This window comes from Lygodium microphyllum, chromosome 2, assembly GCF_053477565.2.
Source record: "Lygodium microphyllum isolate KBCC chromosome 2, Lygodium_microphyllum_v1.1.10, whole genome shotgun sequence".
NCBI classification, from domain to species: domain Eukaryota; kingdom Viridiplantae; phylum Streptophyta; class Polypodiopsida; order Schizaeales; family Lygodiaceae; genus Lygodium; species Lygodium microphyllum.
This window is the reverse complement of record NC_141136.1, coordinates 155,524,690-155,547,837: the sequence shown is the minus strand read 5'-3', so window position 1 is coordinate 155,547,837 and position 23,148 is coordinate 155,524,690.

The window sequence follows — 23,148 nt, the reverse complement described above, 5'->3', positions numbered from 1 at the left end:
ATCTTGACCACAGGAGAAAAGACTTCATCAAAGTCAACTACATGCTCCTGTTTAAAACCCTTAGCAACAAGTCTTGCCTTATAAGTCGGCTTGGGGTGTCCGTGGGATACTTTTTAGCTTGTACACCCACTTGCATGGCAGAGCCTTCTTGCTATGAGGCAAGGAAATCGAATCCCAAGTCATATTCTTATGCAAGGATTCTATCCCAAGAGTGACTGTCACCCATGCACATAGCCTCATCATAGATGAGAGACCCTCATGCATCTATAACCAATACATGATGCATCGAGGGCTCAAATCTATTAGGTGGACATCTATCTCTAGTAGACCTCTCACAGCAAGTTTTGCTGCTTGTCCAACACTCTGGCCATGTGTACCAACTGCTGCTGTAGGCTATCCAATTAGCTATGGAGGAGCACATGGCTCCTCCTGGAATATAACCCTGTGTATCTCTACCACTTTCTCCTACATACATAAGACTACCTGTAAGCATAGGTACATGATGTACATCCTGTAACATAACATTATTGCCAGTAGAGAAATGCAGTCGTACATCCCCAATCCCAACAATAGCAAGTGACATGTCATCACCCAAGAAAATTAAACCAAAGATAATGCGGTAGGAGTGGAACCACTCATGGCATGGTGTAACATGAAATGAAGCACTAGAATCCAAAAGCCAGCACTGCACATACATAGAGCGAACATCAATCCAATGGCATAGCATCACAAGAACTAACTGCAAGTATGTACTCCCCATCAAAGTTATCAGTCTGCATGGCATTTATCTCCTTGATTTCCACATTGGATTTCCTAGGCACAATGCTACGATCAAAGGACTTTTTTTGTACTTTGTCTTTCCCCTCTTTGCGCTTCTCATTGCACAACTCATGACATTGTGGGCATATATGACCCTTCTTGCCACAATGGTGACATGTCACCTGTCGCTGCAGTGTCTAGGCGTAGGTATTGTCACTGTAATAATACACGAGTGGCTAGGCGGAGGTGCCTTTACCTCCAACAACCTCCCACTCAAAGGCAAATCTGCCCAGTGAGGAGTGAAAAGGAAAAAAGAAAAGACAGTACAACATGTACACATGTACAACAGGATGAGAAAAAATATCATCACGTCTAATGCCCATCAATCTCCTGAGGAAGGCAAAGTGCTTAGTAGTGAGGCTTTTCGTGAATAGATCTGCAGGATTTTCATTAATGGAGATATTGACAAGATCAATAGACCTATCCTCAATGATCCCACGTATGAAGTGATACCTCACCTGAATGTGTTTCGTCTTAGCATGGAAGATCGAATTCTTGGCTAACTGAATAGCACTCATAGAATCTGAATGTAGTGTAGAGAAAGCATCAATACCAAGGTCATGAACCAATTGACCTAACCACATGGCCTCCTTCCAAGCCTTAGTGGCAACTGCAACATACTTGGCCTCAGTGGTAGAGAGAGTCATACACTTCTGCACCTTGGACATCCAAGAGACAACACCTCCAGCGTAGGTGAACACATAGCCAAAAGTGGACTTCCTACTATCTGCATGTCCTGCATAATCAAAGTCAGTGTACCCCATGACTCATGTATCCTGGTTGTCATAGCATATGCACATATTTGCAATGCCCTTTAGGTACCTCATGATACCCTTCATGGCATCCCAATGCTTCTTGCCAAGTGTAGCCATATAACATGCCACAACACCAACTGCAAAGGCAATATCTAGAGGAGTGGCTATCATGGCATACATAAGACTACCCACTGCGGATGCATAGGGAATCTTGGCCATCTCAACACTCTGCTCATATGTCTACGAACAATCGGTCTGTGATACCTTCACATAAGAAGGCAATGGATAGCCAATAGGTTTCATGTCCTACATGTGGAAGCGCTCAAGGACTTTATAAATGTACTCCCTCTGTGACAAGTAGAGGAGTCCCAGATGCCTATTGCATCTAATGCGCATACCAAGGATGTGAGAGGCTTGTCCTAGATCCTTCATCTCAAAGCTCTTCTTGAGCTGCCTTAAGAGTGTCTAGCTCATCATGACCTTTCCCTGCTAATAGCATGACATCCACATAGAGTACAAAAATAAGAAAAGATCCATCACGGGCATTCTTCTATACAAGCACGGATCCATAGCACTATGGTTGTAGCCCTGTGACTACATAAAAGCATCAAACTTACGGTACCATTCCCTAGGTGCCTGCTTCAAGCCATAAAGACTTTTCTTCAACTTGCACACTAAATGCTCCCTGCCAGGTTCTGCAAAGCCCTTAGGCTACTCCATATAAATCTCATCATGCAAATCCCCATGTAAAAATGTGTCTTGACATCCATCTGATCCAAGCCCAAGTCAAGCTGTGCGACTAAGGCCAAAACCAAGCAGAGAGTGGTCATCTTAACCACATGAGAAAATACTTTATCAAAGTCAACTCCATGCTCCTGTTTAAAACCCTTGCCTTATAAGCTGGCTTGGGGTGTCTAGGGATACTCTTCAACTTATACACTCATTTACATGGTAGAACCTTCTTACCACTAGGCAAGGAAACCAAATCCCAAGTCTCATTCTTATGCAAGGAGCCTATCTCAGACTGCATAGCCCTCTCTCAGGAGTGATTATCACCCTTGCGCATAGCCTCATCATAAGTGAACAGCTCTCTTACATCTGTAACCAAGACATAATGCATTGAGGATTGAAATCTATCAGGAGGGCGTCTATCTCTAGTAGAATGCTGCATTGTCAGCTCTGCTACTTGCTCAACATTCTGTCCAACACCCTGGCCATGAGTATCTGTTGCTGCTATAGAATCCAGCTGACTATATGGGAGCTCGTGGCTCCTCCTGAAATATAGCCCTGCATATCTCCACTATCTTCTCAGGCTACCTATGCATCTTATCTTCATGGAAGACTACATCATGGTTGCAGATGACTTTCCATGTTTGCGGATTCTATAGATGGTAACCCATCTCTCCTGCATCTCCATAGCCAAGGAATATGCATTTAACACTCTTAGGATCCAGCATGTTACGCCTATCCTTGGGTACATGGCAAAATGCCTCACATCCAAAGACACGTAAATGTACATAAGAGGGAGGCTTTCCTATCCATACCTCCTCTGCAACCTAGAAATCAATGGCACTACAAGGCAATCTATTAATGATATGCACGACAATTGTAGTTGCCTCAGCCCAAAAGTGATGGGGTAGGCCTGCATGGCTAAGAATAATGTGAACCCTCTCCTGGATGGTCCTATTCATCTGCTCAGCCCCCTACCATTCTGAGGAGGAGTATAAGGGGCGATCAACTGATGCTTGACACCCCTCTCATCACATAACTGCTCAAAAGCACGTGAGACATACTCACCCCCATTATCTATCCTTAGGCATTTCAGCCTATGGCCAGACTGGTTTTCTACCAAAGCAAGCCATCTCTGAAAAATTGCCAATATATCAGACTTTTGGTTTATGGGATAAGGCCATACTTTACTTGAAAAATCATCTATGAAAGTAACAAAATACTTTGCACCACCCATAGAGTGACAAGGCATGGACCCATAGACATCAAAATGAACCAAAGCCAAGGGCTCACTGATGCGTGACATACTAGACTTCTCATGCATAGACCTAGTCTGCCTACCATAAAGACAATGATCACAAGAATCAAAATGAGAATAGTCAAGGGGCAGTAAGTACTGCAAAAACCAGATAGCATTTTCATTCCCTTAACGAACATGTGCCCCAAATGGGCATGGCAAAGAGCTACATGAGGTAAAGATCCCATAGACAAAGCATGATCAACTGTAGATCCAGAAACAACTAAGGGGTAGAGACTGCCAGCCTTGGCACCTCTCCCAAGCACAAGCTTGCCACGAGTAATCTTCCATGCAGAGTCTCTAAAAGATACATGATATCCTATGACATCAAGTTATCCAACGAACATGAGATTGCATGTCAATGCAGATACATGACGTACATCCTGCATAACAAAACTACTGCCAGAAGGAAATTGTAGCCTAATATTACCAATACCAACAATCTCAAGAGACATGTCATCACCCAAACGCATAGAACCCGAAATAGAACGGTATGAATGGAACCACTCTTGGCAAGGTGTCACATGAAAGGACACACCTGAGTCCAAGAGCCAACAGTGTGCATACATAGAGTGTATCTCTGTCATCTATGAAGCACTAGATGAAGCTACCTACAAGGATATAATCCCCATCACTATCCTCGGGCTGCGTAACATTGACTCTTCAAATTTAACACTTGACTTAGTAAGTACTATGTTGCAATCATAAAACTTTTCTTGCAATTTCTCTTTCCCCTTGTCTTTGCACCTTTCATTGCGCAAATCATGACACTATGGCCTTATGTGGCCTTTCTTCCCACAATGATGACAAGTCAAATTGGCATTTCTCCCACGAGACTTACTACATGACTTGCCATGGGACTTTGACCGAGATTTTTGCAAATCCCATCCACCACGGTCATTCTTTGCATTTCCATCATGTCGGCCTCTAATTGTCAAAGCATGAGACACACGAGAGGGATCCAAATTCTTATGGTTTATCTCTTTCTGCAAAAGAGAGCTCTCAACATTAGATAGCTTCAGAGTAGTAGTAGAAGCACATAAGGCAGTGCAAAATACATCCCAAAACTCATTAAGAGTTCCAAGCAAGAACAACAGAGTGACATCCTCTTTGAAATCAATGCCCTTCGAAACCAAGTTCTTAAGAATAGCATGAAATTGGCTCAAATAAAAGCTGACATGGTCACATTCTCTTTCATGTAGAGATCCATAAGCTGTTTCAACCAATACATTTGACTTACAGGACTTTGCTTGTCATAGAGGCTCTTGATCTTATCCCAAAGCTGCCAAGCACTCTGTGCTTCCTCAACTACATTGTAATGCACCTGTTCAGTGAGAGATAAGATGAGAGTGGACTTGCATAACTCATCAAGCTCCTCATTAGTCATAGTTTTAAGCTGCTCTTCACTCAACCTTAGTGGCTTTATCTGCGATTTCTGCACCAATACCTGCCAAAATTGGCTTTTCCAATAGGCATAATTTATACCATCAAGCTTAATGATGTTGAAGATAGCATTGTTAGTGGAAGAAGATGTCATACTACAAGTTGAAACAATGTAGACAATTCAAAACTGCTTGTTATAAATTGCAGAAAATGACAAAAAATCCACCAAAACCAAGGCAAAATGGTGAGAAATGAGTATTTAATGATGTTGCCCACCAAGTACCGTCAAAATTATACCAAACTAGGATGATTTAGCATGAAAAATACATGACACTCCTAAGATATATGCTTGCTGTAATTTGTAACAGCAGTGTACAATGCTCGTACAATGAGAGCGGACAGTAGGAAAACCCAATATTCAAAGTCAATCACCGATTGTCAATGCAAAACCATCATCAAGTGAGAATAAACAAGTATGTAACAGTCAAATAGACATGAGCCAATACCCAAGCATGTCAGATAAGGTCCGTCAGTAAAGTCAGCATACCTCCCAATCAATAGGACAAAATGTACATACCACTGCCAAGACCTAGCACAAGTCGGTGTCTATACAAAGATAAATCAACCCAAGTACATCTATGCGGACCAAGTACATCAACCATACATCATCCACGTGGAGATCTCAGTCTCAAAGATCCAAAAGCTCAATATGCATAACTCGCATTGCTCAATGTTTGATAAGTGTACAAAGACTCTCCCATCAACACAAAAGTCATGAGTTCAAGCAAATAAGCTCAAACAAAGTGTGTAAGAGCACCAGTGACAAAGTATCCAAGATCATACATCAGTAAGACATCCGAGCACATGAGTGGTCAAGTATCCAATGATAGCATCCAATGTCTTGAAGACAATCCCAATCAATCTTTGATGAGCCAAAGCAAGACCAAAATAAGCTTCAGAATATCCAAAGTCAAGCCCAAACAAAGCTCCAGTAACGTTCAAGTCCAAACAATGTAACTAGCATGTGTAGGTAACATAAGCATCAAGCATGTACCAACAGGTCATACATAGACCATAGGTATAACCAAATCATGCCAGTGTAGACCAATGTCAAGTAAATGCCAACCAATATGAAGCTCAAATAAGGCTCAAAATATATTCCAGAACCATCCAAAGAATTTTCCAACCTTTATTTGCATCCCAATAGTCATATGATACACTCAGGAAGCACCCATGATGACCCATAGGAAAAGCATAAAGTAACTAAATAAGCTTCAATCCTGGAGTGTACAGTAGTGATTCACTGTGTAAAACTGAGTATTTCAGGCCACTAATTCAGCTCCAAATGATGGCCAATCAATAGGCATACATTCCCTTAACATTCGGAGACCATTCGGAACCCCAACCGGGCATCAAATGTCAATGCCAACCAAGTTATAGCATCAAATGTCAATGTAGCACTATTTGTAACTGAAAAGTTTGAAGGATTGAAGCTTGCACGTGAGAGCTATGGATGGAGGGCAAGAGCAAGAAAGAGAGAGACAAGAAATGGGAACTCCAACAACCACAATGTGAGGCCGGGCCTTCGTTTATTTCAAACTGTCACTAAAATAATAAAGAATAAGTGACTATGACGGGCGCCCGCCACCTGCAATATGCAGTGGCGGGTACTGTCAGTGTAGTAATACACAGGTGGCTAGGCGGAGGCACCTTTACCCCCAACAACCTCCCACTTAAAGGCGAATGTGCCCCGGTGAGAGAGAAAAAAGAAAAGACAATACAACATGTACACATGTACAACAAGATGAGGAAAAAGATGTCATCTCACTTGAGGAAGGCAAAGTGCTCAGTAGTGAGGCTTTTCGTGAGCAAGTCTGTAGGATTCTGCTTAGTCAGAATCTTGACAAGGTCAACAAACTTGTCCTCAACGACCTCGCGAATGAAGTGATACCCCACCCCAATATGTTTTGTCTTCGCATGGAAGACCGGATTCTTGGCCAATTGAATGGTACTCATAGAATCCGAATGCAATGTAAGCATAGCATCTGTCATACCAAGGTCTGCAATCAAATGACCTAACCAGATAGCCTCCTTGCAAGCCTTTGTGCCTGCAATATACTCGGCCTCTGTAGTAGAAAGGGCAGTACACTTCTGCGCCCTGGACATCCAAGAGATAGCTCCTCTAGCATAAGTGAACACATAGCCAGAAGTGGACTTCCTACTATCTGCATGTCCTACATAATCAGAGTCAGTGTACCTCACAATTCCTGTATCCTGGCTACCATAACAAAGACACATATCTGTTGTGCCTTTCAGGTACCTCATGATACCCTTCACGGCATCCCAATGTTTCTTGCCAAGTGTAGCTATATAATGTGCCACAACCCCAACTACAAAAGCTATATCTGGATGGGTGGCTATCATGGCATATATAAGACTTTCCACGGCTGATGCATAGTGAATCTTGGCTATCTCGACCCTCTGCTCATCTGCTCAGCCTGTGAAACCTTCACATGAGAAGGTAATGGACAGCCAATAGGCTTAACATCCTGCATGCAAAAGCGCTCAAGGATTTATGTACGTACTCCCTCTGTGACAGATAGAGGAGTCCTTGAGATCTATCATGCATGATGTGCATACCAAGTATATGAGAGGCATGTCCCAAATCTTTCATCTCAAAGCTCTTCTTGAGCTAAGCCTTAAGAGCATCAAGCTCCTCATGAGCTGTCCCTGCTAAAAGCATGTCATCCACATAGAGTACCAAAATCAGTAAAGAACCATCACAAGCTTTCTTCGTGTACAAGCATGGATCCATAGCATTGCGGTGTAGCCCTGTGAGCATGAATGCATCAAACTAATGGTACCATTCCCTAGGTGCTTGCTTCAAGCCATATAGACTCTTCTTTAGCTTGCACACTAGGTGTTCCCTACCAGGGTTTGCAAAGCCCTTAGGCTACTCCATGTAAATCTCATCATGCAAGTCCCCATGTAAAAAAGCCGTCTTGACATCCATCTGATACAAGTCCAGGTCAAGCTGTGCAACCAAGGCCAAGACTAAGCGTAGGGTGGTCATTTTGACCACAGGAGAAAAGACTTCATCAAAGTCAACACCATGCTCCTGCTTAAAACCCTTAGCAACCAATCGAGCCTTGTATGCCGGCTTGGGGTGTCCAGGGGTACTTTTCAGCTTGTACACCCACTTGCATGGCAAAGCCTTCTTACCCTGAGGCAAGGAAACCAAATCCCAAGTCTTATTCTTATACAATGAGTCAAGCTCAGACTGCATAGCCCTCTCCCAAGAGTGACAATCACCCCTACGCATAGCCTCATCATAAGGAAGAGGCTCTCCTGCATCTGTAACCAGTACATAATCCATAGAGGGCGCAAAACGGTCAGGAGGTCATCTATCTTTAGTAGAACGCCTCAAGCCAGGTTCTGCTGCCTCACCAACATCCTATCTAGCATCAGCACGTTAACATCTGGGCTATGAGCATCAGGTGATGCTTCACAGTGTCTAGCTAGCCATGGAGCAGGGCTGAACATGAGCAAGTGGCTTCTCCTGAAAGATAACTTTGCGTACCTCAACCACTTTCTCATGCTACCTATGCATTTTTTCCTCATGCAAGATGACATCATGGCTGCAGATCACTTTCCGTGCCTGCGAATCCCATAGATGGTAACCCATCTCTCCTGCATCTCCATAGCCAATGAAAATGCATTTGACACTCTTAGGATCCAGCTTATTGCGTTTGTCCTTGGGCACATGGCAGAATCCCTCATAGCCAAAGACACGCAAATGATCATAAGAAGGGGGTTTGCCTGCCCATATCTCCTCTGCAACCTGAAAGTCTATGCCACTGCTAAGCAACCTATTAATGAGATGCACTGTAGTAGTAACTGCCTCAGCCCAAAAGTGATGCGGTAAGTCAGCCTGGCTAAGCATGCTACGGACCCTTTCCTAAATGGTCCTATTCATGTGTTCAGCCATACCATTCTGGGGTGGGGTGTAAGGAGCGGTCAACTGACACTTAATACCCCGCTAATCACAAAACTGCTCAAAAGCATATGATACATACTCACCCCCATTATCCGACCTTAGGCATTTGAGCCTTTTCCGAGACTGGTTCTCTGCCAATGCAAGCCAACGCTGAAATGAGTCTAAGATATCGGATTTTCTCTTTATGGGATAAGCCCAAACCTTACGTGAGTAATCATTTATGAAAGTAACAAAGTACTTTGCCCCACCAAGTGACTAACAGGGCATGGGCCCACATACATCTGAGTGCACAAGAGCCAAGTTCTCACCCATGCGTTTCTTACCAGACTTTTTATGTGTATTTCTAGTCTGTCTGCCATACAAACAATGATGACAAGAATCAAAATGCGAAGAGTCAAAAGGCGGAAGATATTGCCAAGCACGGAGCATTTTCATTCCTTTAAGAGACATATGCCCCAAATGAGCATGCCAAAGGAATACATGGGGAATAGAATCCACAGACAAAACATGATCTAATGTAGTTTCTGATACAAGTAAGGGATAGAGGCTACCAGACTTGGCACCTTGTGCAAGTACAAGTTTGCCACGAGTAATCTTCCATGCAAAGTCTCCAAAAGACACAAAATACCCTGCATCATCAAGCTGTCCAACTAGCATAAGGATGCGAGTCAACGTAGGTACATGGCATACATCATGCAAAACAAAAGAGCTGCTAGAAGGAAACTACAGCCTAACATCTCCAATGCCCACAATGTCAAGAGACCTGTCATCACCAAGACACACTAAACCAGACATGGTATGATAGGTATGAAACCAATCTCTATAGGGTGTCACATGAAAGGACACACCCGAATCCAAGAGCTAGTACTGCGCATACATAGAATATATCTCGAAAGTTTATAAGGCATCGCATGAAGAAGCTGCAAGTATGTAATCATCATCTGAATTAGTGGCGTGCGTGACATTAACCTCTTCTATCTTCACACTAGGCTTTGTAGGTACTATGCTGTGCTCAGAAGACTTTTCTTGCACTTTATCTTTTTCCTTTTCCTTGCACTTATCATCGTGCATTTTATGGCACTACGGACTAATATGTCCTGCTTTCCCACAATAATGATAGGTAAGATCCGACTTCCATCCACGGGACTTACTATGACCATGTGACTTTGACCTGGACTTCTGAGAGTCCTTGCCCTTATGATCATTATCATGCCAGCCATTTCTACCACCTCTAACGGTCAATGCATGTGAAGAGCGAGAAGCATCATTGTTTCTCCTGTTGATTTCCTTAGTCAATAAAGCACTCTCAACATCTTTGATTTTCAGCCCATCAAGCTTGTTAGTGCATATGGTAGTACGAAATACATCCGATGATTCAAGAAGGGTGCCAAGCAGAAATAACGGGTGCAAGTTATCGTTGAACTCAATATCTTGTGACAACAGATTCTTCATGATAGCATGAAACTGACTTAAATGAGATGATAGGGATGACCCCTCCTTCATGCGAAGGTCCATTAACTACTTCAACCAATACATTTGTGACGCAGGACTCTATTGCGCATAGAGCCCCTGAATCTTCTCCCATAAATCCCATGCACTCTGATTCTCATCTTCAACAACATTATGATGGACCTCTTTTGAGAGTGACAAAATAATGGTAGACTTGCATAGCTCATCAACTTCCATCCAAACATCATCATCCATATCCTCAGGTTTGACACCTTTGAAACACAAGGGTTTAATATGCAACTTCTACACCAAAGCCTGCCATATTTGGGACTTCTAATACCCATAGTTGGTACCATCCAACTTGACAATGTTAAAGAGAGTTGTGTCTTTCAAATGACCAGCCTATCCCAAATCAATGCAAAAATGTAAAATTGTAGGTTGTTGTAATTAGCAGAAAATACACTAAAACCACAGCTAAAACTGGCTGAAAGAGTGGATTTTACCAAGAAAAGCACCTGTCCACCAAATATGACCAAGATAACATCAAATAGTAAACACTACTCTCAAAGAAGTGCTCAAAATTTACAGATTTTAGCTTGTTGTAATAAATAACAGATTTCAGTAAATGAGAGCTAACTATGCCAGAAGTGGATCCCAAGTCAATCATATATTGCCAAGACCATAATCAGCATCATGCGGGCATAACATAGGCATATATAAATCCAATACCCGAACATGCTATGAAATATCTACCAGTGAGTAGGCACACCCCCCAGTGAACGAAGCAAAGTGTGCCTACCACTACCAAGACTTGACACAAGTAGGTGCCAGCTCACAAGAAAAGGGACCCAAGTCAAAGAGTTAGCTCATAAGCATCGGAAGGAACCAAGACATATGAACCATGCATCATCTCAAAGGCTAAGAAATCCCAAATAGTCTCAAAAGCTCAAATAGCATAGACCACCTGTCAAGCATCCAAAGATGCTCCCACTGGCACAAAGGCCGTAAATATCAAGCAACAAAGCTCGAACAAAGCATGTACAAGCACCAGTGACAAGTGTCCAAGATCAAGCATCAATGAGACATCCCAGACATGGAGGCGATGTGGCATCCATATGTAGCATCCATAGACATCAAATATATCCCAAAATAAACTCTGACAAGCCAATAAATCTCCAAAATATGCTCCAGACAATCGAATGTCAAGCCCAAGTAAAGCTCCAATAGCATCCAAGCTCAAACAATGTAACTGACATAGATAGGTTACATGAGCATAATGCATGTCCAAAGCGGTCAAACATAGACCGATAAGTACCAAGATACATCCAAGATAAATATCCAAATGCTATGGAAATCGAAGCTTAAGCTCAACCAATGATTAAGAAGCAATGTCGAACTCTTTTCCAATCCCCGATGGTCAATACATCAATGTACATCTCCAAGACATGACTCAAATAACATAGGCACAAGCATACATAAGTAGAATAGCTTCAGCCCAACTATTTATAGTAGACACTCATTGCTCCAGACTAAGTATTTCAGGCCTCAAATTAGTACCAAAATGATGGCAATCCATTAACATAGCATCTTCATACATGTAGACATCATTTGAGCATCAATATGCATCAAGTGATCAATCTCGATAAGCATAGACTTCAAGAGATAAGTGTTGTCCTATTTTGGCTAGATCTAGAACTGTTCAAAACAGTCAATGGCTGAGCTAAATCAGCTCCAAATGCGTCTCACATAAGAGGCATAACATGCACAAGTGATCGGTATCAATAGATATCAGTAGAAGCATCACATAAGCCATAGGCATGCAAATACATGCTTTCTTAGACTTGAAATCTATTACAGAATATTTTGTCATCAGAATTTGGCAAATCTGACATCACTATCTCATCTGAAGCATGTCAAAACTCCAACTTAGACTCTTACCTTGCCTGAATTGGGTTCCGAATGCTCGAGATATGACAAAAAGAGTGATTTTTGAGCCATTTTTTCAAACAAGCGCAAATAAAACGTGAGCATGCTGCTATACTTGAGGGGCCAAATCAGGGTGGATAGGGGGTAAGCAAGAGCCCAATGAAGGCCTACAATAGGTCTACACAAGCCCAAGATAAGTCCAAGCAAGAGGTGAAGAGAACAAGCTTCAATGATGGAAGCTATGGTTGTCTCTTCATGAAACCTTATTGTTCATGTCAAAGAATGGCTGAGAACTGAGGGAGAAGCTAGCTCTCATACCTCGTGTAGATGTCGGGGAAGGCTGAGAAGCGCTAGCGAATGACATGCTCTGATACCAGTTGAAAGATGAGAAGGATCGAAGCTTGCATGCGAGAGCTATGGCGGGAGAGCAAGAGCAAGAAAGAGAGAGATAAGAAATGGGAACTCCAACAACCACAATGTGTGGCCGGGCCTTCCTTTATTCAAATTGTCACTAAAAGAATAAAGAATAAGTGACTATGACGAGCGCCCGCCACCTGCAGTATGCAGTGGTGGGTATTGTTATGACAATCCCAAAACAATGCTAAATCAGACCCAAATCAATACCAATGTTCAAGGCTTCAATGTCAAGCTCCAAGTATGCTTCTAAGCATCAAATGAAACGTATCCAAGTGCCCAATGGTTGGAGTAGCTGGAGAAGATCAATGTCAAGCTGAGGAAGATGCTCTTGCAGGTCACATGATTGCGCAAACTGATCTGGGGCCTATGGAAGGGCTAGGCAAGATCAAGGCAAGGTTGGGGGGGTAGACAAGGACCCACAGGAGCTCCCTAAAGGGCAAAGTCACTGGTAGAGTGTAGGCGTCACAAGAAGCAAGATGACATGGCTATCCTGATTCACAAAACCTATGGACTGAAGTGAAATAACAAAAGAGAGCTCCAATACCTCTAAAGGAATGCCTTGAGGGTGCTCAAATGGGCCGGTAGGTGCTCGGGAAGCCGGGGAGTGATCAAAGCTCAAAGGAGTTGGATATGGCTGCCAAGAGTGAGAACCGATGGTGTTGGGATTCAAATAAAAGCTGAAGGGGTCATGAACCAAGCTCGAATGCTCAAGAAACCATGCTCTGATACCAGTTGAAAGGTGAGAAGGATCGAAGATTGCACGAGATATCTATGGTGGGAGAGGGAGAGGAAGAGAGAGAGAGAGAGAGAGAGAGAGAGAGAGAGAGAGAGAGAGAGACTCACAATGTGGGAACTCCAACGGTCACAATGTGTGACCGGCCTTCCCTTTATTCATCTATCACTAAAAGAATAAAGTGACGGAGATGGGCGCCCGCCGCCTGCAGTGTGCAAGTGCGGGTACTGTCAATGTAGTAATACACGGGTGGCTAGGCGGAGGCGTCTTTACCTCCAACAAATCTAGATGCATGTCATGCACTCTGTGTATAAAGCTAGCGATCTTAAAAAGGGCCTCCATCATCATGAGGGTTATAACAAACTCAACTCTAATAGCTAGTGATTTGAAAAAGTGCCTCCATCATCATGAGGGTTACAACAAACTCAACTCTAATAATCTCATGTGGTATAGATGGTTTGCTACTACTATTCGTGAGGTGGTACAAATGGTTTGCTGCAAATCATTCGTGTGATAGCCTAATGACCTATGGTCTCTCAATCTCTATCCATAGATATGTAGCTAGCAGGCCGAGGGTCCAAATACGTGCACTACATATCATGGTTGGTGTGAGCAATGTGTTGAATAGCCACCTCTATGTGCAAGCTCCTAGAAGTATGCATGGTGGCATTGTCTCTCCATCATGGCCAATGTCAGGTGTCCTCGTGTGAGTTAATCTCTGATGACCCATGCCATGATGAATCTCCTAGCCAATGTGGTGAATGTGACCCCTAAGTAGACATACAAATCCACAACCTCCACATGTCATACTCCTGGGGTAATGTGTGGAAGATCACGATCTTGGTCTTTCCAATATAAACTGTCAATCCACATTGTGTGCAAAAGTCATGAAAGCCATGGAGATGTCATTGTAGACCCTCTTATGACCCCTCAAGGTGAAGATGTGGTCAAGTGTAGAGAATCTTTTTTTGAATATAGCCTATCCTGCTGCCCTCAATCTGCCTTTCTCTACATATGCATTGAGCTCAGCCTCCATCATTGCTCCATTTCTCTTATCAATGTGAGCATAGGATGGAGGTGAGTTGGGAGGTGAGTGTGCTTAGAGAGGCAATCTACTTGAATTGTGTAAGCCCATCATAAACATGATGGCTACATATGTCAGCTAGCTCGTGGATGAAATAGGAAGTGGTGAACTAGGAGTGGGTAGGAGTTGGCACTTATCGGCATGAGGAGGGGGATACAATGAGGGATAGTATGATCTACTCCAATTGAGCAAGAAGGGATGGTGAAGGATCTTAAAAGTTCCAATGTCTCAATGGAACCTAGTACATCATCACTGTGTTGGAGCCAATGGGCTAGAAACAAGTCACTGCCTCGAATCCAGGCCACTTTCTCATCCCATTGTAGATAATAAGATGGCACCACAACCCTAGCTCTAGCAAGTGCTAGCCATAACATGTGCACATCTTTTTGAAATTAATCAATTTTCCACTTGAGGTTTCCTAGTTTTGGAGCTCCCACCATAGCAAAGGGGTATGTACCTTGCTCCACCATAGGAAAAGGTGAGTATCTTACTGCCATCTACATTTTTCCCATTGTATTTCTTCCACATGATAATCTGAGTATTAGCTATGGCCACCCTGGTTATGGCTTTTGCAATCTTTCATGGCTCTTTTGAGCATTTCTTGTTTTTAAGAAATTATATTTCTTAAGATGCATGATCCTCAGCCTACAAATGATCCTATCTGACCACCACACAATCCATTTCCAACTCCACAACTTAATATGACTACTTTTGAGAAAGAAGAACCATCAAGAACGAGGGACTGTTTTCAGCAGCCAACTCATATGCAATGTAAGAATAAAGCAAGGCCACAATTTAGCCAAATAAATGATTCTAGGCAATAAGAGAAATTTTTAATTGAAGATGAATATCATGGATGTGATCCATTCTACAAGTCTTTCTATCCTTAGCCTGCTACTTTGCCAAGGAGAGTTGAAGTTAATCATGAAGAAAGGCATGATGGAACAAGACCATTCCGTGAACAAGTACCTAGAGAGCACCAATCACTTGGCTAGGCCTCTAATCATGGAATTGGATAGTAACCAAAATGAGCAGCCCTCTTATAAACAAAATTCATGAAATAAAGGTTCATGGAGGCTACAATTTTATCGAAAGCCTAATACAAATCCACCAAAGAAAATCAACATTCTAAACTTCAAAGGAGACAAGTCTTCACCCATGAAATGGGAGGAGTGGATAAATAAGTTGGAAATGTATTTTACACTTTACCCCCATAGTGATGAAGCACAAATTTATTATGTAGCCCTTCACCTTGAAGGCTATGCCCATACTTGGTGGAGATACATGAGAAAGATTAGAGAAGATTTTGTCATACTTGGGAGGAATTCAAGAGAGCGATGCTGGATATTTTCACCTCTCCCATGGTTCCTCAATTTATCAATGTATGTGGAAGGGATTACAAATTTGGCAAATTTGAAAATATATTTATGGACTTGATCTCCATCTTTCTTTGGAGGTTGGTGCCATGCTACCCAAGACCATACATGAGGCAATTCAACTTACTGGTAGTACAACCAAAAATACCATAGAGATGTGTCTTCTTTTCAACCTAGAACTATGGGAAACATTTCTTCAAATCAATCTTCAAGGTTGGGATAGAATTTTAACCAACAAAGAGAGGCGTTTAGGCAAGAAGGAGATTTCAAAAGCCCTATAGCAAATTCCAACTTATCCTACCATTTATGGAGCAAAATAAGGCATGAATTCTAGGCCTAATGTCAATGTAAAATCAAAATTTAAGCAGGCAAACTTTGCTGGAGAACCTTCAACTAACAACACACTAAGAAAGCATGTAATAAATAATAAATTGAAGGACACGTACACCAAAGGTTTGTGCTTCAAGTGCGGGGAGAAGTGGCCCCCATGCAAATCAAGGCATGCCAAAGTTGGCATGATCATTGAAGACGGATCAAATAAAGAAATAAATGAAAGTGAAATTTTTCAAACAACATACATGCCTTCTTTAGAGGAACCACATGAAGAAGAAGAGGTTACAAATGAGGAGTTTTATGACCCCATGGATGGGTTTCCTTTGAACTTGGGTGGTTCTTCTAGATTGTGCACTATTTCTCATGATGCATAGATGGGTAATAAAGGTGAAAATACTCATTGGCTCAAAGGGCTTGTGAATGGTAAAGTTGTCTATATTCTTGTGGATATAGACAATATACATAGTTGTGTGAATACAAAATCTTTGGATAGGATAAAGCTACTACCTGAGAATATAGATGAGCCATTAAGGATACAAGTTGCCAATAGAGCCTTTATCGAGTTGTCGCCATCATGCACTATTCAAGTTGATCTTGTAACCTTGAAAATGGGACCCATTGACATAGTTATTGGTTGTGATTGGTTGAAAATAGTTGGAAAGTCTACCATGGGTTTGAATTTAATGCAAATGGAAATTTCTTGGGGTGGACAGTAAGTAACATTACATGGGGTGGATCAAAAACAAGTGGAGCTCATCTCTTTGAAGAAGTTGAAGAGAGAGATCTATGCTAAGTCTTGTGTATTCGCTCTTCTTCTTTCTAAGGAGGATGAAGATCAGCCCATGCCCACTTCAAGTAAGAAAAAATTAGCATTGTGCAAGTTGTAAGAATAATACAAATGCTTATTTAAGCCACCATCTTCATTGCCACCTAAGAGAGAGGTTGATCATGCTATTCACTTGGTGCCTAATACCAAACCCATCAAAAAGCCACCCTATAGACTATTTAACTTTGAGCATGAGATAGTGCAATAGCAAGTCATGGAGTTGCTATAGATGGGGTTGATTTAATCAAGTCAGTCACCTTTTACCTCTTTAGTGTTACTGGTGAAGAAGAAGGATGGGACATTCTATATATGTATTAATTATAGGGAATTAAACAAGTTCACCATAAAAAACAAGTACTCCATCCCCCGTATTGATGATTTATTGGATGACCTTAAGGATGCAAGGACTTTTACCAAGCTAGATCTTTGTTTGGGTGTATCCTCAAATTTGTATGAAAGAGAGGGATGAATATTAGACTACATTCATGACTGAAAGAGGATTAAATCAATTATTGGTGATGTCTTTTGGACTTTTAAATGCTCTAGCCACTTTTCAAGCACTTATGAATAAGATTTTGTAGCCTTCCTTATTCAAAACATTCCTTGGTTTCTTTGATGACATTCACATATATAGCAAGTCCAAAGAAGAGCATTTAAGGCATGTACAAGAGGTATTTGATGCATAGAGAGGGCACAAAATCTTTGCAAAGGAGTCAAAGTGTTATTTTATGGAGGATAAAGTGAAGTATTTGGGTCACACAGTCAAGGTGACTAGGATAAGAGTGGATCCAAAGAAGGTGCAAAGTGTCAAATTTGGCCTACCTCTATCACTGCTACATCTTTAAAAGAATTCCTTGGATTATCCTCTTTTTAGCAGTAATCTTATGTGGTTGAAATCACTCCTAATTCTATATCAATATCATGGAGCCATTGCCTATGAAAGTAGAAAACTTAATGACAAGGAGAGTCAACTTCATGTGTATGAGAAAGAGATGCTTGCAATTCTTCATGCTATCAAAACTGACAGCACTACTTCGATGGTAGCCATTTTAAGGTCAAGAGAAATCATCACGTGTTGAAATATTTTCTCTCACAACCTACTTTATCTCCTAAAGAAAGACGGTGGTTGTCTACATTTCAAGGGTGTGATTTTGAAATCTCCTACATGGCAAGTAAAGATAACATTGGGGCGGATGCTTTGTCAAGAATATGGGCATGTTTACTTTTGACAATCTCTACCCTATATAGAGATTGGATCCGTGATATACAAGAAAAGTGTTTAAATGCTTGATTAGAAATCAACGACTACGATGAAAGAAATTCAACAAGAAAGAGGTGAAGAGTATCTTAATTTTATATGGCATAATGGACTTCTATCATACAAAGAACAAGCTTATTTGACACCCTAAACATCCTTTAAGCATTACAAAAATACACTCCTTACCGTTAACAAAACATCATGGGTTATTCAAGACACTTGACACTATCCACAACAGCTTTAATTGGAAGGGCATTTGGCCGGGGTTGAATATATGTTTGATGTGCCAACAAAGTAAACATTTAATGCTTTACCTAGTGGTTTACTTTAGTCATTACCCATTTCTCAAGGAAAACGGATCGATATGAGCATGTATTCTATCACAAGATTTCCTATTGCAAAGCATGGATGGAATATCATTTATGTGGTTGTTGTTGATCGATTAACTAAATCAACCCATTGCATCCCAATTAAGGTCCAATTTTATGCCAAACGATCAATTTATGGAGGGTATTTTCAAGCTCAATGGGATGCCATCAAAGATTGTATCTGCTTGTGATAGTAAGTTCATGGGAAACTTTTGGAAGAGGTTATTATTTTCCATGGGCATCCAATTGACTCTTGGCATGGCATAACACCCCCAAACAAATGAGCAGACAAAACATGTTAGTAAGTGGTTGGAAGTCTATATTCATCACTTTTGTCATGATACTCAAGCCTCTCGGGAAAAATGGCTACATCTAGTTGAATCTTTTTATAACAATACTCATCGCATGAGCATTAGCATGTCACCACCATCAAAGTGCTTTATGGTTACAAATTAGTGCAAATACATTTTGCTCTTTTCCATGGTGACACGAATCCACAAGCTAAGGTTTAACTCGAGAAGATGGAAGCTTTGATGGGTCAATGTTAGAACAACATTTGCAAATCACAAGATATCATGAAGGCTTACGTGAATGAGAAAAAGAAGACCTTTGAAATTGAAGAAGGTGGATGGGTTTTTCTTAAGGTGCCAAAGTCTAGGTATGCTTCTTTGAAAGGAGGCCATAACAAGCTAGCTCATAGGTTTTATAGACCCTATCAATTTCTTAATAGAGTTGCAAAGCTTGCATATAAGCTTGAGTTACCTTCTTTAACACACATTCACACTATCATCCATGTTTCTTAATTAAAGAAGTATGTAAGTCCAGCCATTCAAGTTTCGGAAGAGTTGCCTCCCATGGATGAGTACGATATCATTATCTATGAGCCCGATAAAGTCATTGGAATTGATTAGTGCTAGAATACCTTATTAGATGGTGGGGCCTACCTATGGAAGAGTCTAGTTGGAAGCCATCATAATATATTGACTCGTTTCCTTGGCTTTTACACGAAGAATACTGAGTTATTGAACACTACAGTTTGTTTCATTAAATTTATGTTGCAAAATAAATTGTCCTACCTCGGTCAAAATGTCATCTTTATAGGTGGACGAAATTCTATATGGTGCCTATTTTCTAATGACACTTCATTTGCTGAATTTGGACAGAGATATCCCAAGTTATGGCCCTCTCCATCTCATCTTGAAATCTCAAGAAGAGTGTGCCCTTTTGCTTTTGTTTCCCAATTCTCAAGTTTTGTTCAAGGAAAGTGCATATTTCTCTTTGCATTTGAGGCGTATGCATGGATTCTTTTACTATCCTCCTCAAATGATGAGCCCTCTTGGTTGGGTATGCCATTTGCCCTTACGTTCAACTGCCTTGATTGTCTCATTCTCCCTTCTTCAAGTGGGGTGTTGACAATTGGCACCTCCTCCTTTTGATCGACTTTCTCTACTTCCTTTTTTATGTTCTTCTTCACTACCTTTATCCACCCTTATTGCATGGCTTCAAGCTTAATGTCCATTGCCTTGGAGATTTCCTCCTTTATGGCCATGATCATGTCCTCTTGGATCTCACCTTCCTCTCATCTAATGCTCTTTAATGCCACAATTTCCTATTTTAATTATTGGATTTCCATTAATATGGATGCCTCTTATTCCTCTACTCTTCAGCCTCATTTTCAAGAATTGTAATCTTGTTGAGTAGGCCACACTGTACTTAATTGATGCTATTGTTTAAAGTTTTTTTGATATCAGTGATTAGTGCTTTCATCACTTCCTCTAGTGTGTCTAACTTAGTGTTTATGCTCATCACCTCAGTTTGATGGTTTTAACCTCAGTTTTACTGTGATTCACATTTTAATTGGATCCAGGTGGTCCAAGGCAAGTGGGGGAAAAGTAGGAATGTTGAAGGAGGACTAAAGTTGGTAGAGGGTGTAGGAAAGGTTGGGGTTGGATAGGATCGGCTGATAGGGTGCAAGGCGATGTCGAGAAAAGTAGGGCGGGAGAGATGCGAGGTAGGATAGGGCCAAGGTGGGGATGTAGTATAGGGTGGGGTTAGGCAATGTAGGGTGGACATGGTGGGGTGGGATAGAGATAGGGTAGGGAGAGGGAGAGGCATAGGGCTGGACAAGGCCAAGGTAGGGATGTTGAGCAAGGCAGGACAAGGTTGAGGTAAGGATGCAAGATGGGGCTAAGATGGGGGATGTAAAGGTAAAGGTGGGCCCAAGTGTTCAAGGTGGGGCATAGGTGGTTAGGGTGGGGAATGCAATATGAGGCATAGGGGGACAAGTAGCATGGCGGGGTATAGGTGGTCAGCATGGGGGATGCATGGAATGGAGCAGGTGAACTAGGAGCAAGGTAGGGTGGGGGAATGCAAGGTGGGGTGTAGGTATTCAATGTGGGCAATAGGTGGTCAGGGTAGAGAGAGAGAGAGAGAGAGAGAGAGAGAGAGAGAGAGAGAGAGAGAGAGAGAGAGAGAGAGAGAGAGAGAGAGAGAGAGAGAGAGAGAGAGAGAGAGAGAGGATAACAACAACAACAACAACAATAAGAAGCCACTCAATCTACGTTGAGTAAGGTATGTGGCAAGCTCCAGGTCTATAATATCTTCCATTTCCTCATCTACCATGCCCTTTTGTTGTTAAATACCATTTACTTTGGTTTTAAGACAACAAATCATCCAATCTAAAATGATGTTTGGTAGGTCATGCACATCACTAGCATTGATGAGGAAACTACATGGTTAGAAGTGCATGCATTTGGGGATAGGGTTAAGGAGCACCTTGCATGTAGCAATGATGCTTCCAATTTCGAGGAAGGACATTGAAGGAAGGAGGAGGGGATAGAGAATGAGAAGGGAAAGGAGGAAAGGCAAAGGGGGCCAGGAGGCTATGACATTGAAAGGGTAGCATTATAGAAGCCACACTATGAATTTTCAAGAGAAGGATGATGCTAATAAGGAATATATTAGCAAGATTTACATAAAGTCTTTAATAGACATCTCTAGATGTCTTAGCTCAAATCTTTTGAGTACTTTCTTTCTTTCTATCTCTTAAAAATTCATTACTTGCCTGGCTTGCCCAATGAAGCTGAGAGAGAGAGAGAGAGAGAGAGAGAGAGAGAGAGAGAGAGAGAGAGAGAGAGAGAGAGAGAGAGAGAGAGAGAGAGAGAGAGTGAGAGTGAGCTAGCTACATGATATATATTCACATACTTTTCTCTCTTTTTACCTATCTTTGTGGCTATAATGTGAGGGTACCCCCTCCCTCTCACATTGAAGTTGGTGTACCACCCCTTCCTCTATCATAGACTCTCCTATCTCCTTCCCTTCTTCCCCCCCCCCTTCCTCTCTCTCTCCCTCTCTCCCCCATGACGTTTTCTCCTCACCTCACAATTCATGTTAGCACCCATGAGGGGCCAAGCTATAAGCAACACATACACACACACACACAATATGTCACAAATTGCATGGTGGGGGACTTTCTTGAGCAATTGGGTCGAACACACATGATACACAAGAGAAAGCTCACTCAAGAACATGAGAAGAGAGATGGAGGCAAAAAACATTTTCTCGTTGGTTTTTTTCCTTCTTTCTCACACAATGCAATATGCACAAAGTATAAATAAGATACAACATCAAGAAAAGTCACCTGTTATGTCAAACAATTGGTGCTATAGCTATGCTAGCTATAGGTAGGTGTAACTAACCAAATATAATAAGTGATAAGTTAATAATAGCCATGCGAGGATCATAATGATTACTAATGTGTAAGTGTAGACGTATGGATCTGACTAACCAAGTAGTCTATTATCAATATATACACATGTTGAGCTTACTATCTCAACACTCCCCCTTAAGCTCAATTGCACCTTTGTTGTCATCACTCTTATCAAAACAATGGGTTGTAATATGACATGTTCTTCTATAGTAATAGGCAAACAATACTAGATTTGCTAAAATCTCTATTCTTCTGCCATCCACCTCTTCCTCTAAAGCTCCCCTATCTTTAGAATTACCACATCCCCCAAAATCTACATGTCATTAAGTTGTTGATTTAACTTATTTTGCTAGTTACCACTAGCACGACCTATATCATAGTCTCTTGAATAGGATTTACCACGTCCCCTTCTTGAACTTCAGTAAAATTCTTGGACCTATTAACCACTTCTTTTACATGATTCACCTTGCATGTTGATCTCTTCAGGATCCTAAGAGAGAGATCAACTCATTGAAATTAGGAAATGGCCTTCATTCATACACAAAATTAACAAAACATTTCCATGCCTTCTTATTATTAAGGCCACCCAAAGTAGATGAAATCAAATCATATCATCAGCCATTGCTAAGGCATCTACAACTATCCTTATCTTTAAAATATGCTCATTTATAGGCATCTTCTCTTTCTTC